Raw genomic sequence first — 15291 nt, forward strand, 5'->3', positions numbered from 1 at the left:
GCACTTATCCTCATCCACTGTATTATGCCTTTTGTTTATCTGGCTCAGGATTAGGCTGTGTTCACTGTTTACTGTAGCTGTAAGTGTCAGAGATTAAATTTTCCTCTGGTGTCCTTGTTTTTGCCTCCCTTGGTTTTTATAGGTTTCCCTAGAGAGTTCTTAACTACTGTTTGAGATGCACAGTTCTTTCGGCTGTTATAAAAAAAAGTCTTATTGATATGGTGGTGAGGTGTGGGAGAGAGAGAAATAGTCTACAGTTCCTGTGATTAGGTCTCAGTCTGTTACTGAGCCCGCGCCCCTGCACTGTGACCTTCACAAGGGCTTCTCAGTTTTGTTGTGGTGTGGTGTGTTTTCCCCTTAGGACAGACAGGAAGGCTGCAGGGTGCTTGAGTAGGGTATTTCAGTTCCCCTAGGTTAGTTAGTGAACCCCTGGGACTCTGGTAAAGTAGTTTCTCCCAAGGACAGGTCTTGGTGAGCAGAACAGAATGCCCTGGGCATATTTCAAAGTAGCCACTTTCCCCTGCCCTACCAGAAACACAAGGGGATTTTCTCCTCTGATCTTTGCTGTGAGAACTTGACAAAGCTCCCAGGCTCTGGAAGTAAAACACAGAAGTGTGGGGAGCCCCCCCAGGGTTTTTATCTCTCAGACTTGTCCACACTTAACCTCTAGCAATTTGTCATTTACACATCAGGTTTCCTACCCTCGCTGGGATGCTCTATATCTGCCTGTTTGTGTCTCAGATTTTGTGAGCAACAGTTTGCCCTGTGACCTCAGTTGTCTGATGGATCTGAGAAGAGTTGATGATGTTCAGTTTGTCCCAGCTGTTTCTTGTTGTGTGGACGACACAACTTCCCAGCTCTTTGTATGCTGCACCAGAAACTGGACATCCATATTACATCTTTTTATTCATTTTTTTTATTATCCTTCTCACCAGAATGTAAGTTCTATAAGGGCCAGGATTTCTGTTTGATTTGTTCACTACAACATCACCAGGGCTTCAAACAGTGCCTGCCTGACACATAGTAGGCACTCAGGTAACATTTCTTTGAAGAAATTGAATAAATGAAAAAAAACACCTCCCAGCAGTTTCTAGCACAGAAATTTCTTAGTTGGGACTACTGAACAAGGGCCCTCACCTCTATTGTCCCTCTACTTGAAAAGCTCTTTCTCATTCTTACTCCTTTTAACCTGGTTAACTCCTATGCTTTCTCCATCAGCCTCAGCGTCAGTTCCTCAGGGAAACCTTTCCTGACCTGCAGGTGAAGAATCAGAAGCATTAATAATCCAGTTATTCCATCTCACAGTTACTGTAATTAAAGATATGATTACTTCTGCCTATTTAATATTTCTACCCAACACATGATTATAGGTTCTTTAAAGGGAAGAACTATATCTCTCCTACTCGCTTTAGCATACCTAGCACCTAACAGGCTGCTTGACATACATTGGATGCTCAGTAAATATGTGCTATATAAATAAAGGCAGGTTATCCAGTCTCAGCAAGATAACTATATTGTCATTACATAACAAATTGCCCCCAAACTTAAGTGTCTTGAAAACAACAAATAATCATATATTATCTCTCAGAATTTCTGTGGGTCAGTAGCTGAGCATGGCTTAGCTGAGTGGTCTGGTGGGGAAGAGGGGGTAGAGAGGGAGCAGGGGGCCGTGTGCCTCTCATGAAGTTCCAGTCAAGATATCAGCCAGGGCTGCAGTTATCTGAAAGCTTGGCTGAGGCTGGAGGATGTGGGCCCATGCTGGATCTTTCAAATGGCTGGCAATTTTGTGCTGGCTGTTGACAGGTGGCCTCAGTGTCTGCCCATAAGAGTGTGTTTCAAGGCCATTTGAATATTCTCATAACATGACAGCTAGCCTCCCCCAGAGTGGGCAATCCCAGAGAGCACAAAAGGAAATGGTGATGCTTTGTTTGTTATCTAGCCTCAGAAGTCACAAATCATGACTACTGCCACATTCTGTTTATTAGAAGGAAGTCCCTACATCTGGTCCACATTTAGGTGGCAGAGAATTAGATTCTCCACCTTTGCAAGGAATTGCATCAAAAACTTTGTGGACATATTTTAAAACCAGTATATAGCTATGTAACAAATTAATGTATAAGGGGATGAGTAAGAATTTTATGTAGTGACTCAAAATCAAATACCCGAATTTTAGAATAGAGAAGGAAAAACAACTCTATAGTAGTTTGGGAGCAATATAATAAGGAATCAGTTTGAGAGCAATATAATAAGGAATCAATCAAATATAAGGAATCAGTAATAAGGAATCCTGACCAGTGTGGCTCAGTTGGCTGGGTGTCATCCCACAAAGTGAAAGATCACCAGTTTGATTCTCGGTCAGGGCACGTGCCTGGGTTGTGAGTTCAGTCCCCAGTCAGAGTACATACCAGAGGCAACCAATCAATGCTTCTCTCTCACATCCATGTTTCTCTCCCTTTTTCTCCCTTCTTTCCCCTCTCTTTAAAAATAAATTTAAAAAAATTTTTAAAAAGAATCAAACAGTAGATTAACATCTGGAGAGTTCTTTACCTTAATATCAATATAGATATAGAGGTATAATGTTCATAAATGCTTCTCTACCTGAGAATATTCTGGAGGAAAACATAAGACCTAATCCTAGATGGTCAAGGCCAATAGCCTGCAAAGATAAATAGATAGATAGATATAGATAAATATAGATATATACAGAGATATAAAGTATATCTATATATAAAATATTATACATACAAGAGAGATCCAGAAGAATCCAGAATTATCTTCTGGAGGGTGGGCCCCTTGTAGTACAGGCTTCCCCTCCTACATGAGTGTTCTAGGAACCAGTCTGTATCAGTGTACCAGCTGGCATTGTTGTGAGAGGCTGTGGTCAGCTTCAGTGAATTTTTTTTAAGACTTTTTCAACATCTTTGCCCATTTCATGATGGGGGATATATGAGCACACCTGCCCACACCACACTGAATGTTCAGCATTTTTTTTTTTCAGATTTCAGTTTATAATGTTTTACTATCACTTAATTTTTCCACAAAAGAAAACTATAGCATAAAAATTCAGGTATCAGAAAGATTCAAAAGACTGTTTTTGACTTTGTTCAGGTTTTGTTTCCAGGCACTGAGTGTGTCATACAGTTGTTGCCGCTGCTGCTTTCCAAAAGTCCGATGTGCGCTATGACTGACAATTACTTTTCGCTGGGTCTGGTCAATTTTGCAGGAGACCATTTTTGCTTTCACTGCATCAGTAACAAATGCTTCAACATCATCAGCTCCAATCTGAAGTTCCTGTTGCATTGTATCAAAAGAAATTTCTTTATTTTCCACTGCCATTCCCATAAAAGTAAGTAGTCTCATTTTTGCCATATTTTGTTTATGTAATAGTCCAAGTGAATTTATGAAGTCTTTATTATTCTGATAAAACTTGACATATGATGCCAATTTAGCACTCACAAATATGGTTAAAAGATCATGAATAAGCTCTCCTTCCAAAAACTTGACAGGTTTGAAAGTAAGAAGATGGTCAAAAAGAAATGCATTTGGATCTTTCAATGCTTGTACAATACACCTGTGGACATTAACTCAAGCCTGGGAAGCATTGTCCCCCATGTAACTTCCTAGCAATTTGACCATGACTTTTGAAGCAGCATCACTCTTCTTACAATCCACAGGTGCCTCATAAAGTAGTCTTAAAAGGGTGTGTGTTTTTTCAGTGGTGAGGTTCCAGTCAGAAATCCATTTTCTAACTTGATCCAGCTCGGTTGGAATATACTGGATGGCCCCACAAGACACTGCCACTTTAATGAGGCTGCAATACACTGTGTATCTTACCAGAGTATTCTTATCCATCCCATGGAAAAGGTTGCTTAGCAACTGCAGCCTCAGAAATGGGCGTTCACCTTCCCAAAACTTGACCAGCTTTTCACAGAGGTTTTCAATCAGAGCTTCCTGCTTTTCTGGCTCCAGGATCAATAGGAGGGATATCACACTGTTCATCATGCTTTCAGCATCTTTAGCATCTTCCTTCAGACATACATCACAGGCTTCAATAATCTGAGCTAAATCTACATGAAGTCCCCCTTCTGAGTTCTCTTCTGAAATTTCAGCTCCTTTAGAGTTCAGATAAGCTCGAAGCTCTGCAGCCTGATCTTCCTCACTGATGTAGATGAAGGCCGGGACACCCATTGTGAAGGCCAGGATGCGGCAGACACTCTACTCCCCAACAAAGCCGACCAGAAAAGGAAGCTGACGTGCTTAGTGGCGCCTGACAACCACTTCCAGGTCAATGTTCAGCAATTTTTTACCAAAAACAGCATGATCCCTGTGCCCCACTCTCCCTATTCACCCCATCTTGCCTTCAGTGACTTTTTTTTTGTTTCCCCAAATGAAAAAAGTCCTCAAAGGGAAGCGTTTAGCCAATGTGGAAGAGATGAAGCAAAAAACAGCAGAAGCACCGAAAGGCATTAAAATCGATGAGTTCAAAAACTGTTCTGACCAGTGGAAAAAAATGTCTCGAAAGGTGTATTGCATCAAATGGAGAGTACTTTGAAGATGACTGAAGTTTAAACATGTAAGGATAAATACACAATTTTTTATAAATAAATTCCATTTTTTGAGTCCCCTCTCGTGTGTGTGTGTGTGTGTGTGTGTGTGTGTGTGTGTGTGTGTGTGTGTGTGTATGGCTAAGCTAATGACTGGAATAGTTGCAAAATAATTGTACCTTCCCTCCTTGAGGGGTTACAATACCCCTGTAAACAGCTGCAAAAGAAAATCTTCAGTCCATTTACACATTGTTAGGATTGCTGGTGGAAAGTAGGGAGTGCATTATTTTCCCTGCCTGTTCATATCAGCCAAATATCTGATCCTAAGACTGGAAAATTAAGTGGATACTGTACAAGGTTAGAATTTGAAAAGACATAAATTCTTTAGCACAGGCCAAGGCCTCTAATCCACTTTTTGTGGAGAAGTTAGTCTCAGTGTCAGCTCTCTCTGGTTTGGGTATATGCTGTCTGACTGTGAAAAATCTCTCTCTGGTTTCAGTTGACTGTGGCTGTCTCCTTCCTTTCCTTTCCTGAGCCATTCTGAGCACGGAAGAATGGTTTGTAGATCAAATAAATAATAAATAGCTCACACCACATAAGAAATATGTGCACATAGAAATGGCAGTGATTCATAGTGGATAAAAAGTTCAGTTTAAAATATGTGTGTGTACCCCTGTGTCTGAGTGTATTCCTTTTTCATCTGAATTCCTACTAAATGAACATTTCACTTAAGTGAATTTTTCATGTAATAAAACTTACTCCTCTAGGTACTCAAACACTGTTACTTTAATTTAATCACTTTTAATGGACATTTTTGTAAAACTACTATAGATTATTCTATATTTGTAAACTAATCATGCTAAATGTTAAACTTAGCTTGGTGGTTCCAAGTTATCTTTATGATTATTTTAGGTTGTTCTGTATTTTACTAGGTAACCAAGTGCAACAGGAAGACTATGAGATTAGGAATCACAATGACTTCACCAAGTTCTTAAACCTCCCTGACACACAGTTGCCTCATCTGTAAAAAGGGAAGAATATCTTCCCTGGATTTCTAAGCAACTATGGTAAGTACTAAATTTATAACATATGTAAATATTACCAATATATTATTGACTATCAAATAGTAAATACTAAAATAAAGGACCAATTTAGCCCAAAATGTTATGCAGCTTTCATTTTGAGGTTTTTGTGTTTATTGTATACAAGTCATGATTTCTTAAAGCAGTTAAATTATGTTTAAAATTACAGTAAATAGTCCTGGCTCAGTTGGTCAGAACATCATCCAGATACAGAAAGATTGTGGGTTCGATTCCCAGTCAGAGCACATATAAGAATCAACCAATGAATGCATAAATAAATGGAACGACAGATGAATGTTTCTCTCTCTCTCTTCCTCCCTCTCTCTAAAATAAATTTTAAAATATTTTTTGATTACAGTAAATAGAATCTAAGTAAATAGGTTTCCCTACAGAAAAGATTTACTTTTAATTATATGATTTTTATAATACCCATTTTTTTGGCATGTGGAGTTCTCTTTTGCTTAGTTTTTCCTTCTTTGCTCTATCTAACTGGCTGAGTTTGCTAGAAGAATGACCTCTGAATAACTGAAGTGGTATAATCTGTATCTCTTCCTAGCATACATGCAAATGTCATGAATACTTTACATGATATAATATTTCCCATGTTGGTTGTCTGGGAGAAAGGACATAGGCATGTGAAAATATGGCCAGCCCTGACCACAGCCAAAATGGTTAAGCTTTCCAACCATTTGGAAAAGGGGTTATCTGACTACATGTCTAATATCATCATCAGATTTTGCTACATTAATTTCTAAAAAGCCATAGTTTTGGCCAGTCACATTACTAAACAGAGTGGATGGTATTTAGGGCATTATCTCTCTAGAGCAGTTGTGTAAGCAATGTGTATCTTCTCCAGAGTGAACCTTCGATCTTACCCTCCCAACTCCATCACAGAGCAAAGAGGACAACTGAGCTACGGAGGCTATAGGCTCCAAATTTGACAGTGATCCCGAAAGTCATTTCAGGGCAATGCCTAAGGGTAGTTTCTAAACATGCGCCCAGGGCACCAGAATCAGCTGGCAACCTATTGCTTGTTCTGACCTTACACTACTGAAGCCAAATCTCTTGAAGATGAAGCATAGGTATTTGCATTTTCAAGCAAACATCCAAGTGGGTCTTGTGAGGAGGTCATATTTGAGAATCACTGATCAAAACTGAGTAAGTAAAGGTGCCCACTGCTCTGCATTATCTCACTGTTAATAGAATGTTCCCCAGAGAGGTACAGGGTTCTGCCCTTCTCCCACCCCAATGACTACGCACCAAAAGTTAGTGGTACTCTGACTGCTAGTCCTCAGCAAGTATTTGCCAGGCTCCTACCCCATGCACTGTGATAGGGGCCAGGCTTACTGCCACAAATAAAGCAGAAGTGGTCTTTTTATCACTAAGCTTAAAGTGCTATGGTAAGAAGAGGGAGAGATGGTATATTAAGCAAACGATCACTCAAATTTCTATATATCATGGGTGCTATAAGGAAAATAGTGTGTTTAAGAAAGTATAAATAGTGCTTCAAATATTGATGGAATATGGAAGTGGTCAAAGAAGGCTTCTGTCAAGAAATAAAACTCAATTTGAGATTTGAAATAATGGGTACCAATTTGTAGCATGGGCAATCCAAGAGCTATTAACAGTGGGTGTACTAACCTAGCAAGGAGTTTCACTTTTGTATATGCTTGTCCTTAAACCGTACGTTCAGGTCCATCGAGCAGTGTGTCTTTCAACAGCTTAGGAAAAAGACAGAATCAGAAGGGAGTCCACAGGACCCGTGGGGTCCATTAAGAAATCCCATTCCTGGATGTTTATTTTATATTTATTATCAGTTTCCAACCTGGGGTTCTAGTAATCAGACTTTACACAGTTTGATCTGAAACAGTGGTTCCCAATCTTGGTTGTACATTGGAGTATCCTGAGGAGTTTTCTTTAAAAAAAAAATACTGATGGCTTGGCCTCACTCCTGGAAATTCTAATGTAATTGTTCTGGGGTGTAGTATGAACATGAAGATTTTCTAAAGTTCCACAGGTGATTCTAACATGTAAACAATTTTGAGAATCACTATTTAAAGGAAAAAAAGAAAATTCAGTCTGAATTGATCAATGAGGAAAGTCAATGAGCAGTTCAAATAATCTGTGTTTTGCATCCCTTTCCTGGAAAGCAAAGAACAGCTAGTAAAACTGACCCTTAAGTTCTTAGCACACGAACCAGTGAAGATGGACTCACTGGCTCTCTATTTCACATGTACATGACTCTCTTTGGCATTCGATCTGTTTTTATGAGGGTCTAGTGTGCTGGGCTGAGGAAAAAGATTAAGAATATCTTTTCCCTTAGAAAATGTGAAGTTCACTTGGGAAGAGAACTGACATCCACAAAGCAATAAAAATAAATATGGCTTAAGGTATTAACTGAGACAACAGAAGTGTAAGAGATGGGGAAAAAACTTCACTGAAAGCTGGGCAGATGGAAAGAGATAAGAGGATATGAGTCTTAAGTGATTGATCTTGGAAGGGGGAAAAGGAGTAAGCCCAGGCAAGGAAGTAGGAAAAACTGTGGTAGAAAAAAAAGAGGATAGGGAAGAAACCTGCCTTATTGCCCACAGTGTGGGCGCTCGGAGTAGGAGGAGATCAGATCTTTCTCCAGTTGAAGTTGGCCAATAACCAACAGCCATTATTACATCGTGTTTTCAAGAGAACCATTTTTTGAGGCATCTCCCCTTATAGTGAAGAAGACTGATTCTGTTTTTCCATTTCCTCCATCAGAAGTGACTAACCTTTGATTTTCAAGTACTTTGAGGTCAACTGCCAGGTTTTAAATTTTCTTAGTTTCTCAAGAACCTCCAGTCCTCTTGTCACAGTTAGATAAAATATCCTTTTGTATATTAATGGCATATGAAATGGTATATGACTTATTAATCATTGAGGTATAGGTTCTCTCAGATTACCTACCTAAAAAGAAATCAAATCACAGATTGCTATATTACACATTTACTAAGTACCAGGCACTTTGGGAGGAAATGCATATATATTAGCTCGTTTAATTTTTACAACATGTTACTAGGAAACTATTATCCCCATTTTTACAGGTGCAAACTCTAAAGTTCAGAGAAGGTAAGTGATTTGCCCAAGTTTACACAGTAAGTGTGGTGGAGCCCTGTCTGTGGCCCAAGTCTACCTTATTTCAAAGTTTAACTTGTAGGTTAATAATAGACAAGAAATTAAGATTCTCGTTATTACTTTACTACATCTTAGACCTCATGATCACCGTGCAGGAGAACCATCTGTGGCACTTTTTTAAAATATAGAAGCTTCAATCCCACTTTAGAACTACTAAATGAGAATGGCCCAGGCAAAGCCTGGAAATCTATATTTTCTAAACTCCCAGGTGATTATGATATGGAGTCTGGAAAGAGAACAAAGTCCTATTCATTGTGCAGCCTAAATGCTACTCCTATGCTTGTATGCGGGTCTGAAAAAGGCCCCTCACCTGGAAATGTGTATAGCATCTTTCCATTTAAACTGCTGGAAACAACCATAAGGAAAATAGTGACAATGCTAATTAAAAGAAGCAAGTTCGAGAGGACACCATGCTGGAGGAGCTCCACCAATCCCAAATGTGCTGAACTTATAAAATGTTACAATTTCTAACAGCCTATGGAATTGTTGCATTCTCCAAAAAGTGTCAAAACATATTACACTAGCCCTGTTGTTTGTGGTTTGCAATATGCTTCTGAAGCTGAAGCCTGCTTAAGATGAACCACTTGCCAGCTTCAGTTATTTTAGCATATATTTTTTGCATCCTTATAAATTATTTAAGTAAGGGCTGAGAGAGGTCAGATGATCAACACTACCACAGAAAATGTATATGGAACAGGCTTGAGCAGCACTAAATAACGACAATCTTGTTCAGCATAACCTTAACAGCTTTAAATGTTTTTACAACTAGCATGTGGCTATTGTAGGCAAAGGGATGGGGAAAAAACACAGTGGGGTGGGATAACCAGAAGTTGGCCTTTAGAGTATTTGGAACTAAAGTGGGATAGGTAGGTTCGGGCCAATCCTTTATCCTTTATTCTTTGGGGGGGGGCAATTAATGTTCATTGAGAGAATGAATCATTCTCAATGTAATTCAAGGAATCATTCTGAAATGATTACACTTAAAACTAAATTTTCTTGCATTTGGGGCAAAATTCAAGGGCTGTTAATGTAAAACGAGCCATAAAGGGAATTCAGCACTTTTCCATCTTTCTTAAGGACTGAGCCACTAAATAGAAAGCAAAACTGAAATTAAGCTTTATGAAGCACCTATCAATCATTTGCAGGATTGTGGCTTATCTGAAGCTCTGTGTTAACTTATTGTTTCATAAGTAATTGAAAATTACTGAGAAATGTATTGATACCGAATATGTTTGACATTTCCTACATATAAATGCAAGAGAATATAAATAAATCAACTTCTGAAGATAGGAGGTATACCTACCATTGGATCTTACATAACAACTCATAACTACCCAGGCTTTCAAAAATAGACAAGGACATAGCAATTAAAGACTGTTTTGGAACACATAAACTTAATCCAAGCAATAAAATTAAGGCCATAAATTTTTTTGCCTACCAGATCCTACATATTCATTTGTTGTTACAAATGGTTTAATATAGACAGGGAGGGCAAGCTACCTAACATCTCCGTATTCTGTGATTCTCTGGGAAGTGGCAATTATCAAACACAGAGAGAAAGTGGAAGAGAGCGATTAACATCATAATTTCTTTTGCTTTATCAAGTCTGAATTGCAACAGACTATTTTAGTGTTTAGCTTTATACAATTAGAACCTTCTGCCACACGATGAGAACACACTGTTGGGACTTATTAGAGCAATCTCAAGTAGAAATATCTCAAAAGCATCAACTGAAAAATGGGCACGTACTTAACAGAGGAAGACCTAGGATATCACAGTATGGGAAATTACCTCTGTACATAAAAGAGTTTTACGTAAATACCTTTGAAATCATAGGCTTATGGTGATCTACCACTTACTGGTGGTAATTATGAAAGCACTACGCTACCTAGAGGATCTGCTAGGTGCTTCAGAATGTGACTACACCAAATCCACGCTTCCCAGTAATGATTCTTTGCTCTCAGTGAGTAAAAGACTCAGTTTGCAGAGGTGAAAAAGGCAAAAGGCTGAGTGATGTAACACATTTTAAAAAGTGAATCCCCCATTTTACATCTTAGTTCTATATTTATAGAATCATAAAGCATTCCATCTGGAAGAAACCTTAAAGATCATGAAGCAACTCTTTACAGGTGAGGAAACTCAGACCCAAAAGACTTAAGTGGCAAGTTCAAGGTCATATCCCTAGTTCATTGCTGACCTACTAGGTATATCATCAGTGCTCCAGCTTATTAGAGAGACAAAGAAAGACAGATTTCCCTTTCACATTCTACCAAATGGAAATTCTTTGAGGTTAACAACTAGCTCTTTTTTTATTTTTGGAAGGTGCTAAACCCATTGGTCATTCCCATATTAACACCTTGAGTACTTTAGACAAGCAACATCTAGGTGATGTTTATGTGGAAGTGTGAAAAGAGGGTTTGTTTGAAACCGTGGAGGGGGAGCAGAGAGACAATCACAGGAATGTAGCGGCGTGCTGAGCTTGCCATCACACTCGAGAAGTCTACCTTTGGGTTCTAGCTTCCTACTTGTATGACCTTAAGAAAGTTATTTAATGTCTTTGGGCCTCAATTGCCTCATCTCTATAGCCAGGATAATAAAAACTACTCCCAAGGTTATTATAAAGTTAGATTTCAGGTTTTTACATGAATTATGAAAATAACCAAGCAAAATGGCTTGGAATTAGTAGGCGCTCATTAAATGTTAGTACTCTTCATTTTTCTTTTCATTCACCACTATCCCTACCAAAAAGGTCTAATAAAATCAAAGTGGTTTTTAGACCACTAGGCCTAAATTTTCTTATCCATGAAATAAAGATAAGGCACCCTACTTCACAGGGCCACTGTGAAGGTTAAGTGTGATAGCGTCTGCACAAGTGTCTATAAAGTATTGGGCGGGCCAAAGAGTCTGTATGGTTTTTTTCCATAAAATAAAAAACACGTTTTTCATTTTCACCAATAAAACTATTGATTTGGATATTTTGCATATGTCAGCTATCTCCTGTGTGGTATAACATTGATCTCAATTGATGTCTCGATTAGATCACTATCAACTTCAACTGCTCTACCTGACCGTGGAACATCGTCCAGTGAAAAATTTCCAGCATGAAATTTCACAAATCACTTTGGACACATTTGATCAGCCACAGCACCTTCTCCATATACTGCAGAAACCTTTTTTTGCATTTCAGTTGTGTTTTTACCTTTCTTGAGATAATAAACCATAATATGCTGAAAATGTTGTCTTATTTTCTTCCATTTCAATATTAAAATGGCTACACAAAAATTCACCTATTTTAAAGTGTTTTTTTTTTAATGCCTGCTGATAGGACAAATGTCACAATACAATCTAACAAATTGTTTTGGATGACATTAAAGACAACTAAGCACTACTAGAGCCATCTTACAGAAAAAACCAAACAAACTTTTTGGCCAACCCAATATATACTGTTATACACATAAGGGTTTAGTACTATTGTTGCTATTAGCCAAGCCACATCCCAATACTCCAGACTCAATACTTTCTTTTCCAAGTACCTGACACTCTTCCTTCAATCCCTAACTTGTCCTCTTGTCTGGTCACATGAACAGTCCCTTAGAATTTGCCATGGGCTTGGGGTGTGTGGTGCTGCATAGTAAAGCCCCATATCTCTTTTCCACCCACTGTGATCTGTCCCTCCATCCAACTCCTGCACAGCACGTGTTTATTATCTCATTTGACACTTACCATATATTGTTAGGATATTTTCGCACATATATTTGGATTCTTCTACTAAATTACTGGACTCCTGAAGGACAAAAAATGTGGGTTTTGTTTTTTGTTGTTTCTTTTTCTTTTTCTTTTAAATACAAACTCCACAAGTCTAGCAGAGTACTTTGATTGGAGCAGGCTCGCAATAGCTGTCTGCTGAGGGGTCAACAAATTACAGTATTAAATGTGGCCCACAGCTTTGTTTTAGTTACTCTGCTTACATTAAATATTTCCAGAAAACTTAGTGGATTGAAACAACCATTTGTTACGTTCATGGAATCTATAGGTAGGCATTTGGACTGGGCACAGTGGGAATGGTTTGTGTCTGCTCCTAGATATCTGATACTGAAAGGCTTGAAGGCTGGAGGCCAAAATCACCAGAAGGCCCATTTGCTCACATTTAATGCCAGCTGTCAGCTAGGAACTTAATAGGAACTGTTCACTGGAACATATGTACATAGCCTCTTCATGTTGACCTGGGATTCTTCCACAATATTGTGTGTGCAAAAAAGATATCTAAGCAGAAGCAGTGTCCTTTATATGCCCTAGCCTCAGAAGTCACACAGCATCACTTCTGTCCTATTTTACTGGTGGGAGGAAGAGATCACGACCCCATCCAAGTTCAAGGGAGGGAAAATAAAATCCATTTCTTGATGGCAAAAGAGGCTGGTTGTGAAGGAGCATGTCACAATGGAAATAATGCTGTGGAAATTTTTCAAAAACATACTCTGACACAGCCTTTGTTGTTCTGATGAAATAACACCAAGTTTATCTGTGTTTTATTTTTAATGGGCTGTCTTCCTCTTAAAGTGTCTAAATAGATGGCATGAAATCTAGAGGTCATTTGTTTTACAAATTGAAAGTCATGGAAAAGACTTGGGCTTAGTAAGCATGGCTACTAAGTAAACACCCCTCTCTAGTGATCGGTCAACTGGATATTCAGTGACAGAGCAATTGATTACTACTTAGGGTATAAGTGAGCAGTCCCGTACTTGGCATTTGGTTGAAGCTTCTTTTTCCTCCCCCAAAGGTGCCTTATCCATGATTCTACAGAGCTGGCTCCCTGGTTGGTTTCCCTGACTGAGAGCTGACTCCTTCTATAGCTCAACTAACAACCTGTCCAAGATGCTGTCATACTCGATAGCTCATTGATGGTTGCATGGCCCAGGGAGAGTAGAAGACTGTTTTTCAAGTTTATATGTTCTTTACTTTTCTGTGAAAGATCCAGAATTCCCTCTTATCAATACTTTCCCACACCTAACAACTAAAATACAAACAAACAAAAATGGATAAGGTGGCAAAAATATAGATATTACAGACCAGAGTATGAAAAAATAATCTGCAGGCATGTATTATTGTAACAGAGAAGCAGGTTTCTCCAAGAAAAGGTGCACAGTAGAATTTCTACATGGTCAGTTTAATACAGAATATTTGTTCCCTTCCAAGACATACAGCAAGCAAAACCACGGGAGAATAAAGTCTGCATTCCACTCTTCCTCCCCACACCTATACAAACACACACACACACACACACCCCTCCTTTTAATGCTCTTTCCTGCTCTGTCCACCCTTAACAGCACTGGCTACCATGATAGCTAATCACCCAGGCCTTCTGGCCTGCGAAGAAAATTTCTTGAGCCGTATACATATATGATTTTTCTAGGCCACTCACCCAGCTTCTCAGGGTCCTAAACAGTCTGCTCCACTGGTGCTGGTGAATTGATTGATTAATTACTTAATTAATTATTCCTCCCAGGTAAACTATTTGATTTTGGGATCTTCTGTGGAACTAGATCTTTGGACTTTGAAAAACCAGTAGCAAGAATCGACAATACTTAGTAAAAGCCTTTAAAAAGTCTTAAGACTTTTGTCTTAAGAAAATCTTAAGAAAATCTTTTGACCCACCGGTTAGACTTCTGGGAAATAATTGAACCCAAATGTGTGTAAGGTCGATGTAGTGTAGATGTTTAACACTATGTTATTCATCATAATGGATAAATAAAGGGAAAACTTGGAATAATCAGAATATCCAAAAATTTGAGAATAGTTAAGTAATGACTAGGAAGCTACGTAATGACATAATATGCAAACATTTTAAATAATACATTAAATATATATTTATTGGCATGAAAATTCTTTGATACACATTATAAAATATAAAAAGCAGGTCATATAGCACAATATAGAGAATCATCTGGTCTTTGTAAATATATTTTTATATGTATATATTTTCTCATGTATGTATCCTTCCAGGAAAATCCTGGAAAAAGTATACGCCAATGTTGTGTTACAAAACCTCTGGCAGGTGTTTTGAAATTATTTTCATTTTAATTAGTTTTGCTTATTTGAGTTTTTTATTTTTACCAATGATGTGTATTATCTATATTCCTTTTCTAGTTTAAGTAAGTTAAAAAATAGTGGTAAGTCAATAGAAAATATATCTTAACCATATAGTTTTGCATTTCTCCTCAAATTTTATCCCATTACCAGCCATCCATTTTCTCCATGGATGGTCTAAGTTTTAAGAGATAGTAGGTAATTATATTACTGAAGTATTACAAGTGCACAAATCTTACAGCTCAATATGCCCATTACAGTAGATAATTATTTTAAAATGAAAATGGAGGTCAATGTCTGTACCTAAGACAAAAGATAAATAAGAAGTAGAAATTTTAGTGCCAAGATAATGTCTCTTCATTTCCCGAATTCAATCAGAGCTCGATTAAGGGACTGCCAGCCAGGCTGTTTTATGG

At 38.2% G+C, this 15291-nt stretch overlaps 1 pseudogene across 1 annotated transcript; it reads right to left on the reverse strand.

Annotated features, from left to right (window-relative positions):
• Positions 1 to 3003: 3003 nt before the first annotated feature.
• On the reverse strand, positions 3004 to 4192 carry LOC112311772 (eukaryotic translation initiation factor 3 subunit M pseudogene; annotated as a pseudogene). Its single transcript, XR_011651468.1, has one exon. The product of XR_011651468.1 is annotated as a eukaryotic translation initiation factor 3 subunit M pseudogene (transcript).
• Between the last annotated feature and the right edge of the window lie 11099 nt (positions 4193 to 15291).

The sequence above is a fragment of the Desmodus rotundus genome, chromosome 7 (genome assembly GCF_022682495.2).
Source record: "Desmodus rotundus isolate HL8 chromosome 7, HLdesRot8A.1, whole genome shotgun sequence".
NCBI classification, from domain to species: Eukaryota; Metazoa; Chordata; class Mammalia; order Chiroptera; family Phyllostomidae; genus Desmodus; species Desmodus rotundus.